Source organism: Cervus canadensis, chromosome 5 (genome assembly GCF_019320065.1).
Source record: "Cervus canadensis isolate Bull #8, Minnesota chromosome 5, ASM1932006v1, whole genome shotgun sequence".
Classification (NCBI taxonomy): Eukaryota; Metazoa; Chordata; class Mammalia; order Artiodactyla; family Cervidae; genus Cervus; species Cervus canadensis.
Window position 1 is genome coordinate 35,350,056 of NC_057390.1, and position 12,093 is coordinate 35,362,148.

The window sequence follows — 12,093 nt, forward strand, 5'->3', positions numbered from 1 at the left end:
GCCTCAGACAGTAAAGAATCTGACTGCAGTGCAGGAGACATTGGTTTGATTCTTGGGTTGGGAAAATTCTCTGAAGGAGGAAATGGCTACCCACTCCAGTATTCTTGCCTGGGAAATCCAGTGGACAGAAGAGCCTGGTGGGCAGCAGTGCATGGGGTCTCAAAGAGTCAGACACAACCGAGCAACTAACACACTGCAAGCACTTGGGGTGTAACATCCTTTGTTTTTCTGTGCAGCTGCTCTTCCTCCTAGCTTGTTGCTCTTTCTTCTAGTTTGTTTCCTCCTGCTTTCATTCTAGTTTGTTAAAGTCTCTAATTCAGATTACAGTTTTGTATCTAACAGGACTGTTTTCAGCAGTAGGTTGGTAGAATACCGTACTGAAAATGGTTGTAACATACAGGAGTTTATTTTTCTCAGTAACAAGTGTGGAGGTAGATGGTTACTGGCCTTGGTTCAATAGCTCAGTGATACGAGGGCCAGTGTCTCTGTGCTTCTCTTGGCCTTTCTCTGATGGTCAAAAAAAATGAAAAAGTGCAGCTGCACATAATATCCATTATTAAGTCAGGAGGAATGAAGGAAAGAATAAGGGATTGTGTTGTTTCCTGAATTTCCCAAAACAGACATCTCTTAAGTTTCACTGGCTCCTATATGGACCTATAGTTACTCCTTGCTGCAAAGAAGACTAAGAAATTGGTTTGACTTATTGATGCTCTGAACAAATTGTTGTTCCAGTTTGTCCAGGAAGAAGGGCAGGGGGATGGATACTAGGTAGTTAATGAATGATGTTGGTTACATATTTCATATTTTGGATGCTATCATTTGAATGGGGTTTCAGGTAAAAGGAAATGCCATGTTTAACTGCACTGTGAAGATTAAGTGAGGAAAGCCATTTGAAGCGCTGAGCACAGCGCATGGCACATAATGAACGATCAGCAAACAGTCCCTGTCATGAGATCACCCAGGGTGTTCCATCTTTGCTGGTGCTCTTAGTGGCGGTTGGACTGTCCAGGTGGAAGTGCCAGTAGGCTCTCAGGTATGTGGGTCATCCCTGCAGAGAAACCGGGCTAGAGAAACAAATTTGGTTGTCTTCTGTATGTGGATAGTGTCTGCAGGCTTGTACGTGGATGGGATTACCCAGGGAGAGCTTTTGTGAAGCAAGCAGGAGGCAGGCACCAGAGAGTTTAAATCAGACTTAACAAACATAAATTGTGATGTTGGTACAAATAAAAATATTTATACTTTAAACAATGAATTTACTCCTCTACCATCTACTATGTGCAATATACTTTTTAAGGTACTGAATTATCAAAAAATTAAAGTACAGTAAGTTACAGAAATGGGTTGTAAAGTCAGACCAAATGTGGTGCATTTATAGCTATATAAATATGAAATTATTTTTTCTAGTTATTAAAACATTTTTTAGAATGCTATGATAATAAGTCATGGAAATTAGAACTAAATTGTCTTTTAAAACATGGATATGGTTTCTTCCCAAGTTATTGAAATGTGAAATAAAACAAGGACCATCGTTTAGAGGTTTATCTTGGCTCTGACTATAGCAACCATGCTCTGTTCTTGCTAACAGGCCAGAAACATCCAAGGACACACTGCAGATGTATGTGTTTGTGTGTGTTTTTCTTTCTCTTCTGTGTTTCATTTTCTCTGAAAAATGACTGATAGTTTTCTTTTGTAAATTGCACTATGATTCCAATTGTAGAGGTAAGTTCTGCCAACATTTTTTGATGTGTAGGAACCATTTTGAATTCATCGTTTTATTAAGCCTACTTTTTTTTTTCCAAAATGAAACAAAAAATACTTTTATTTCTTGGTAATCATTTAAAATTAATATATAGAGTTATGACACTGGGCATTAACCTTTGGCCATATCTACACAAAATATGTTTTTTTAAAGACTAAATAGTAATTTTGTTGAAACAAAACCCCTGGGAAACTAAAAACATTTGTATTTGGAGACAGTGAGCCAAATTCTAAAATTAAAATTCCATCTTGATTACTGCATATTTTGAAAACCATATGTCATGTATCTCTACTCTGCACTTCAAAGGGTAATGGACTCGGGTATGTATACAACAGGATGATCAGTTGGTCACGTGGTCTGGAAAACTGGGTCATAATAGAAGGAATGCTTGATGGCATCGGGGTATTTAGACTGAAGAAAGTACTACTTGAGGGAACCGTGATCGTTTACTTCAAGTATTTGAAGGACTGATACAAGGCAAAGGATAGACGTTCTGTGTTGTTTCAGAAGGCAATATTTATTTATAGCAATGGGTGAATTTGCTTATTTCAGCCCCCCCAGCAGAGAATTTTCCTCTGAAGGTGTCAAACGTATCTAATGGAATTTTATCAGTAACTGGGAGGGGTCTATATCGGACATTGGCATACTGTGGCCTTCTGGCCAGATCTGGTCTACTCTCTGTTTTATAAACAAAGGTTTACTGAGGGCACAGCCATGCCCATTTGTTCCTGTTTTGTCTGCTGTTGTTTTTGTGCTACAAAGGCAGCGATGAGCATTTGCAACAGACACTGGATGGACACAAGGTGTTTACCATCAGGCCTTTAACAGAAAGTGTTTCAGACTCCTGGTATAGATAAGAGTGGAGGGTGTCATAGAAGATCTAACTCACTGGATAGTAAGGTAGCGTGTGCTGTGCGTGTGTGTGCCCAGTAGCTCAGTCATGTCCAGCTCTTCGCAACCCAGTGGACTGTAACTTGCCAGGCTCCTCTGGAATTTTCCTCCTCCTCCGTGGAATTTTCCAGGCAAGAATATTGGAGCAGGTTGCCATTTCCTCCTCCAGGGGATTTTCCCAACCGAGAGCTCAAACCCAAGTCTCCTGCATCTCCTGAATTGGCAGGCAGATTCTTTACCACTGCACCACCTGGGAAGCATTAAGTTAGTATAGATGGCCTCAAAGATCCTGTCCAACTAAGATTCTATGGTTCTGTAAAGAGTTGATAACATATATATACTTAAAATGTGTTTAGTTTGAGTCAGAAGTAGAATAGATGTATTCATCGATATAATTGTATTTATCTTTTCCACAAATAGCATTTGTATGGAATGTCAAATTATAACAGCCTTTTGCTCTAACTAGGAAATGCCATTGTTTTAAATTTCTAGCGGTTACAGAAGTGGACAGGAATGAAGCAATGGATTTCATGAATAATTAGGTAGTGTCAGATTCAAAGTTATTTAATATTTGTAAAAATAACTTTTCTCTGACAGACCATTAGTGGCATGAATTTCTATGTTAACAGACTTGCTAGTTTTTCCTAACTTTATCATCTGAGACTCTCAAAGTGCTTTGCTAGTATTTTTATACTTTATTCATTTAAATCCTTTTACAAACGGATAGTGTTATTAAGAAAGCTCCATTAGATGTTCTATCTGTGTGTGTGTGTGCATGTGTGTTTTTCATGACATGTTCTATGGAGATATGGAAGACATATTTTTCAGAAGAACAAAAATTCACTGAGAAGATGGAATTTTGGAAAAAAATTTTAATGTAACTTATTTGATATCAGTTACTCTGTTGGAAAACTAGAAACATGAAAAATATCTACAGTAGAATCAGAGTTCTAATTTTTTTTTTTAATTTTTTTTTTTTTCTTCAGCTAAGACAGCAAAAGAGATGATTTATTGTACACATTACATTCAGCCACAACTGAGAAGAGAACTAGTCCATAGTTATCACAGGTCCAGGGCAAAGGATCAAAAGGGACGGCTTTGATACGAGCAAGGTAGGTCTCTCAAAGGTGGTCAAGGCGATCAGAATGGCCATAGATGTTCCAGATCCATTGAGAAGTTCTAGATAGTAGTAGGCATGCAGTCCACAATTTGTACCAGCGTCCCTGGCCTCTGGCTTCCCTTGTCTCTGCTTCTGTGGCTTCCATGGGTGTACAGGTTTACGTGGACCTCTGCCTCATCTTTCTTCTTTTGCGTTTCAGCCTGCGCATTCGCTTCTTCCTCCACTTCGCTCTCATGGCGCAGAAGTTTCTCAAAAGATGGCGCTAAGGCCGAGAGCAAATCAGAGTTCTAATATCAGGTTTTAGACCTCAAATTCTAACTCATTACTTTTCTTCTGCAATATAACATCTTTATTAAAAGTGCTTAGGGTTCCAGCGGAAGGCGGTATAAAAGGCAGGCTTGGTACCTTGAGACGTACACCTAAGGACACTCTGGGGCGAATATGGACAGGAGAAAGAAGCCCTTGGACGTCACGGCGTCCTCGTTGGTAGACCTTAAGGCTGAACTCTTCCGAAAACAAGAAGAATTCTAACAAGAAAAACTTCTAAAAGATGCTGGAGTTTTGGGAAAACCAAAACCAACTAACAAGAAACCAAGTATCTGGAGCAAACAGAATGCAGGAGTCTCTCTAACCGAGCTGAAAAGGATGCTGAAGAGCAGATTGCAGAACAGAAGACTCTGGACAAAGCGAGGGAGAAATTGGAAGAAAAAGCCAAATTGTATGAGAAAATGACTAAAGGAGACTTTATAGATGAAGAGGTGGAGGACATGTACCTTGTGGATTTCACACAGAAGATGATAGACAGACACAAAGAAATGGAAGCGGTTGGTGCCAATAGAGATTACAGAAAGACTGAAGAAAGAGACGGTGATGAAGCAGCTCTTTCTGAAAAAGATATTCCTCCTCCCCAGGATCCCAGTGAAGAGTGGGTGGATTATGTGGATTCTTTAGGGCGATCCCGGCGCTGTATGAGAAAGGATTTGCCAGATCTGCTGGAAATGGATAAAAATCTTCAGGGGAGGCTTTTCGTTAGTCCTGCAAATGAGAAAACCTTACTGTCTGAAGATATGAGAAAAGAACTCCAGCGCCAGCAGTGGGAGGAAAAGGAGAGGGAGGCCCTGAGAAGGCCAGTGGGGCCCGTACATTATGAAGACATCCGTGAAAATGAGGCCCGGCAACTTGGTGTTGGATACTTTGCTTTCGCCCGAGATAAAGAGTTGAGAAACAAGCAGATGAAAACCTTAGAAATGCTGTGTGAACAGACAACAGATCAGAGAACAAAACGAGAAAACACAAAGGAAAAGAGAAAAGCCATATTAGAAGCAAGACTTGCTAAACTCCGACAGAAAAAGATGAAAAAATCAAAAGAAGATGGAGCAGAGGAAGAAAACAGAGATGGAGATGTTATTGGCCCTTTGCCGCCAGAACCAGAGGTCAGGCCAGCTCCTCGTACAGCCGCCTAGAGTAGCAAAGTAGAAGTCATCGTTCAGGAGAGGAAAGATACCAGACCTGGGGTGCCGCACGTCTGCGAGTGGGACAGAGGAAAAGACTTTTCCTTTGGGTAGTGGTCGAAGAGGCAGTCAGATCTCCGGGCTGAGAGAGACCCTGAGTTTGCGCCACCATCTTATTACTTTGTGGACCAAAAGAGAACTGAGTCTCTGAGCAGCCAGGCGTGGACCCGACCTGCCCCTGCACAGAGGGATCCGGGGCAGCACTCTGGCCAGAGCCACGACCCCTGCGTGTCACAGACATCATCTGCTCCTGCCCCCAGCAGCGCACCACAAGCCCCGACGGTCACTTTTGAAACTCTGGATGATATGATATCATATTATAAACAAGTAACATGAACTTAAAAACATTTAAAAAAAAAGTGCTTAGATGCATGACTTTTGCTTTAAAGTTTACACTTTAAATATGTGAATTTAGTTCATCATATTTAATAAATGCGCAATGCAACACATTTTTAAAAAATTAATGGACTTTACTTTTTAGAGCAGTTTTACAGAAAAATTGAACAGAAAGTAGAGAGGGTGCCTCTATATCTCTCCTCAACTCACTTCCTCTGTTATTAACATCTTGCATTACTGTGATACATTCGCTGCAATTGATGGGCCAGTGTTGATACATTTTTATTAACTAAAGCCTATGGTTTACATTCCCTGTAGAAGGAAATGGCACCCCACTCCAGTACTCTTGCCTGGAGAATCCCATGGAGAGAGAAGCCTGGCGGGCTACAGTCCATGGGGTCACAAAGAGTCAGACACGACTGAGCGCCTTCGCACACAGACCATTAAAATACCGCTCCCTGCTGCCCTCCCCGACCACAGTGTGTGCTTTGCCCAATATTTTTAAAGTGTTGATTCCTAAACATGAGTGCATTTTAAATTTAAACTTGGTGATTCACTTTTAATTATAGTCTATGAAGTATTTTTCAAATAAATACTGAGTCAAATAAGGACTCATGATGAGAAAGTTTTGTTTGCCTTTGTAATTTGTAAATAAACAATTGGACTGATTTTAAGTGAATCAAGTCAATTATAAAAATTAAGAAATTGAAATTAAATAAAACCACTCCAAACCTGCTATTTAAAAACAAATATGGATAATATTTCAATGCCTAATAGAAGTATTTCTGTTTCTTTGGCTGGGGTGCTAACATCAGGCTCTTTGTGCTTTTAAAAGATACTTGAAAATCAGGAAATTGTAGACCTGACAGGCTTAATGAAGGTCACCTAATAGTTTAACAGCAATAAGTTCGAATGGGGCAAGCATTTCATCCCGTCATGTAAAGATGGCAGACTGGGTGGGTGATAGGGTTTGAGTGCAGAACTGGGCCTCAAAAACAGTCATAGATTAGCCCTCTTGCTGGATTAAACAGTTAAAATAGCCTATCATGATAATTTTTTCATTCAGTGAATGTTTAGTGTCTTTCCATCTTCCCTGCTGAGGGTACAAAATGACTAAAGGTATTGTGAAAAGTCCAAACTGTCTGTCTGGGGGGAAGAGGGAAGCAGGTGAATTCAGCACAGGTTGGGAGATACAAGGGAGGAGCCTGGGGCTGGAGAGCTGGGGTGCCCGGAGGAAGGTGCTCCCTCCTAGTTTGAGGGGACGGGCCTGGGTTTGCCTCTCCGGCCTCGTTGGCCGCTCTCCCTCTCACTGGGCTTTCAGTCCCCTCGCCACACCATGCTTTCTTCTCTTAGGGCTCTCAGACCGTCTCCCCTCTGCCTTCTTTACCTCCAAGCCTTGCTGACTACCCCTACTCACGCGGTTACCCCTCTCACCCACCCTGTGCCCTGCTTCTTCACGTCGCTTAGCACAGCTGTTAGGAATTACTTGCTTGCTATCCCCCACCTCCACCCCCAGAGAATGCTTTCAGCTGTAGTGAGAGTTTAAAGCAAGTGGCTCCAACAGGTGGTGGTGGGGATTGAGGGGGGTGGGGTTGTTCTTAGATATAAAGGGGCTCTCAGGTCAGTGGCTGTTGTATTCTGTGGGCTGGCCCTCAGTGTCAGGGCCTGGGTCTGTGGGGGTTTTCTTATCTTTTTCCCTCATGGTTATAAAAGGACGGCTCCGACTTCCAGCACCCTGGCTGAAGGCTGGAGGAGGGGATGGCCCTGGGTCTGTTCCCTTTTATCTGGGAACAAACTCCGCAGGACCACGCCGCTGCCCCCCCGCCCCATCCACCCAACAGCCTGCAGCACATTTCCGTGTGTGCACCATGGGCCGTCTCTAGCTGTAACCAGCTTCCCAGCCATGGTAACCAAGGTGAGTGCTCTTCTATGAGATGGTCAGTTTGGTGGAGCCACGTATTTGAAGTTCAGGAGAAAAGTTTCCTGTGCTCATAGGTCCTGGAGACAGAAGGCTAGGCATGCCTTGCACAGTCAAGGGGACAACAGCAGGGGAATCAGGAGGCAGCGAGGGGAAGGTTTAGGCCAGAGCCTTTGCTGGGGGTATCTGTAGGAAGGCAAGGCAGGGCAGGTGAAACGTTTAGGATTGGCTGTTGGAATCATCCTGGAGGGCTTTGGACTGTAGAGGTTGTCCCTAGCTGCCTGAAATCTGGCCCTGGGACGTTTAAGTAAGTGCTTAGTTGCTCAGTCCTGTCTGACTCTCTGCAACACCATAGACTGTAGCCCGCCAGGCTCCTCTGTCCGTGGGATTTCCCAGGCAAGAATACTGTAGTGGGGTGCTATTTTCTACTCCAGGGAATCTTCCTTACCCAGGGATGGAACCCATATCTCTTGCATCTTCTGTGTTGCTAGGTGAGTTCTTTCCCACTAGCTACCTGGGAAGCCCAAGGGATATTTAAGAGAAAGGATTACTGCCTGTTGGGATGCGGGGCCCAGTGGAGGGGATAGGGCTCAGAGGGGTTAGTTTGCATTAAAGGCAAGCTCAGGGCTATCTCTAAGAATTGGCAAGCCTCAAGGAAGGGCAGCCTGTCTCCAGCCAGAAAGACTTTTTTAAGATGTCAAAACCTTATAATATAGAGAAAATATACAGTGAGGGAGCGGGGTGGGTAATGGTGTGGGTTCACTGTTCAACAATGCCCACCACATCACCAGACTCCTGAAGGGAAGGGGTCCTTCCTGAATTCCTCCCTGAATTCCCCAAGCCTGGCACAGTTCCTGGCACACAGAACAGACAGAACATGTATGTCAAAAAGAGAAGGTGGGATAAGGACATTCCAGGACAAGGGAATACCAGGCACAAAGGCGCGGAGCCTTTGTGTGTGTTTGGAGACAAGTGACTGGAACACAGGCAAATGACAGGGACTATTGGAAGCTGAGATTAGAAAGGAAGTTTGGGGTCAAACTGTGAAAATCCTGTATGTTGTGTTAGTTGGTCTTGTCTTCTTTCAGCACTGGGGAGTCATTGAAAAAGTTCAGTCAGGGAGCAGCACAGAATTTGGGGGTTAGGATGTTAACTTGGTAGTGTGGGCTAAGAACAGGAGGGAGAGAGGCAGGAATCAGGGAGACAAATTAACAATATCATACTGTGGTTTGATAAAATAGAGGAATAATAATCCGGGGAGTTAGGAAAGTGTAGTTTTGAGGTCACCATGTAGAACAGGTTCTCCAACTATGACTCTGGACTAGTAGTATCAGCATTGCAGGGGGATTCTTTACCAGCTAAGCCACAAGGGAAGCCCGGAAACTTAGAAATACGAGACCTTGGGGCCGCCACAGAATCAGAAGCCCTAGCCCAGGGTGGCGGGGGTGGAGGGAGCTGTCAATGAGCCGGCAATCTGTGTTTTGACAAGACTACCATGCGACTCTCAAGTACTTGAAGCATAAGAACCACTAACTAGGGGGGTGCAATCGAGCAAGCTGATCCAAAGCAGCCTCTGTGCACATTAGAATCACCAGGAGCTTTTTCAAGGCAACGAGGTTAGGCCCTACAGTAGACAACTAAATTGGAATCTCTAGGGGTAGGACCCAGGCATTGATTTCTTGATATTCCCAGATACTTCCAAAGTGCAGTCAGGCTGAGAACCACTGATCTTGTTTAATCCTCAGTAGTGAGAAAATTCAGAGCTGGAAGGTGAGCTGCTCAAGGTCACATAGCAAGTTCGGGTAAGAATCCATGTTTTAATCTTCTTTATGATGCTTTAAACATGATCCCAACTTTCAAATACTTTGCTTTAAGACAATGGCTTCTAAATCATCCATAATAACAAGTATTATTATCAAATTTTTAGAAGTAAATAGTTTACAGCATTATTTGAAACTCAGTTCTTCTTTAATTAACGGTATGTCACATTTCAGAAAGTTATCCTTTTTGTAAAGATTTCATAAAAATAGTTATTTTCAACATCAACAAAAGAGACTACACATAAGATATGGGTGAATGGAGCTTTTCTATCTGCGTGCATTAAGTAATAACATTTTTTTTTCAACTCTAGGTGGAGCTCTTTGGTTTATATATACATATATTGTTTTATTTATAATTTTGAGAATCTTAAATAGGAACTGAGATTATTTTTAAAGTTTAAAAATTTGTAAGATGTTCTCAACATCGCTCTGCTGTCCTGGTTTTAGAGTCATAGATATAAAAAACTCATTTTTGTTTCACTGCTTGACCAAAGAATCCAGATCCAGGCCTCGGAGTCATTTTCAAATGCATCTTATATCTCTTTTGTTACCTCATAGTCTTTAATGAATGGGATCTGTTTCCTATGGCTTTTGTTTTTGATAAGGCCCAGTGTTGAAACAGTATTTCTGTAAGATGGGAAGACGAGTTTCCTTTTCTGAATTGTCAGTAGAAAAAAACCTAGAGGATAACACAGCTGTTGCTATAGTAATTTCTTCAACTATTTTTATCCCACTGTGTACAAAGGAACGTTTAACTGCTATCTTCCTGCAACACAAATGAAACATTTTGCTGCCACTTCTTTTGCTGTTTCCTCTCTGCTATCTTAGTTCTCCCCCTTCTACTGGAAGTGCAATTGAAGCAGAATCCCCTGAATATGCAACATGTGATTTTTAGGTGATGTGAACCAGTGGTTGTGATTCCTGGACCAGCAGCATCACCACAGGCGTCACCTGGAAGCTGGTTAGAAATGGAGATTCTGGGGTCCCATCCCAGACCTACTAAATGAGAAACCCTGGCGGTGGGGTCCGGCAAGCGTTGAACCACGGGTATAGACTATTTTGAAAGGATGGAAAGCCTATATTCTCAGGAGCCTACATAAAAAACTCCAGTGCAATCAGCTATGCCCACTTTGGGCTTGTTCAAGGCTTTTAATATCACCTAGGGTTTTTGTTAAAAAACAGGATTCTCATTCAGTAAATTTGAGACAGAACCTGATACTCTGCATTTCTAATCCAAGCTCCCAAGTGAGATGGGTTCTGTTTATCCATGGAGCACATTTTGAGTATGGAGGATATCGACCATACTCATACACACATGTGAAAGTTACTTATTATTTCTGAATATGTCTTTGGTTTAGTATATCTAAAATCAATGAATATTTTCTTTTCAATCACAGTGGGAAGAGACAATTTCTGGAATATAGTGCTTGCTTGTCTAGTTTAAAGTGACTCACCCTTATTAAATGCGACAAGAGAGTATTGTTTGCCAGGTTTTGTCTCTGAGACCCTCTATTATAGCAGCAGCAGGAACACTTGAGGATTGAGTTATTTTTTTAGCTGAGAAATTTATTCATGGCATGATGAAGCCAGAAAGACTAGAAGTTTGTTTTAGACAAAGTTTCAGACAAAAAGAAGTGGTTCACAAATGTTTGGACTCATTGAGTGCTTCATATTTATTTAGCACCTCCCATGTGAAGCATTGTGCTAGGCACTTCGGGAAATTAAAAATCCTTGGCGTTGAGCTTATAATCTACCTGAGGAAATAAAACCTTTGCCTATGAAATTTAATTACCTATACAGAGAGCATTCTGTCAAATGGTAGAGAAGTGTGGTAGAACCTCAAGCGACCAAAGGAGGTTAAAATTATGGAGTCTGATTTGGACTTTGGGGTGAGTAGAATTTGGATATTCAGAGCAGAGTGAAGAAGTGGAGGGGTAGCTCCATAAAAGACAGGGTGGTAGGACCAGGGTGCAACTTCCAGAAGTGAACCACATGGGAATATGGAAATAGTTCAGACTATAGAGGATGAGATGGTTGGATGGCATCACCAACTCAGTGGACATGAGCTTGAGCAAACTCTGGGAGATAGTGAAGGACAGGGAAGCCTGGCATGCTGCAGTCCATGGGTCGCAAAGAGTCGGACATGACAAGTGACTGAACACCATCACAACCATGGAGTTTAGACTTTCTGACTGGGAGAGATTTTAAAAGTGAGCCAGAGCCAGACTGGTAAGGATTTAACTGTGAGGCTTATGAGTTTACACTGGCCATTTTGCCAAAGATTATCTCTCCCCAAATCCTTGGAACCCATGTAAAGGTATTTGAGCCTGAACCACTCAACCTGAATTGTTGTAGAAAACACAATGTCTTAATAATGCCAAAACACACTCATGTAACCCTCTTTCCTGTGATGTTTGTGGCTTTATATTCCGGTTTAGACAGTCATCCAGCAAAATTAGAGCCTGGTCCAGTGGTGCCTCATTGTTGATGTTCTTATCCAGGTACAGTCTCAATTATTGACATGATATTTGGTTGCAGCCAAAGAAACCAAGGTGTGTATGTTCCATATGGCCATGGTGTTGCCTTAGAGCATCCTGATGGCTCAGTCTGTTTATGCATCTCTACATCTGTTGATGAATAGATTATTGCCTATAGCCTGTAGGGAAGCATTCATTCATTCCACGAACACTGTGGAGAATCTGCTATGTCAAAGTACCGGAAACTGTGGATATAAAGAT

At 42.3% G+C, this 12,093-nt stretch overlaps 1 protein-coding gene and 1 pseudogene across 2 annotated transcripts in view; both read left to right on the forward strand.

Moving 5' to 3' along the window:
* ACYP2 (acylphosphatase 2) overlaps positions 1–12,093 on the forward strand; it is a 174,793-nt gene that overhangs the window by 34,422 nt on the left and 128,278 nt on the right. The gene's annotated exons all lie outside the window — the stretch shown is intronic.
* Positions 3,027–5,630, forward strand: LOC122441676 (annotated as a pseudogene).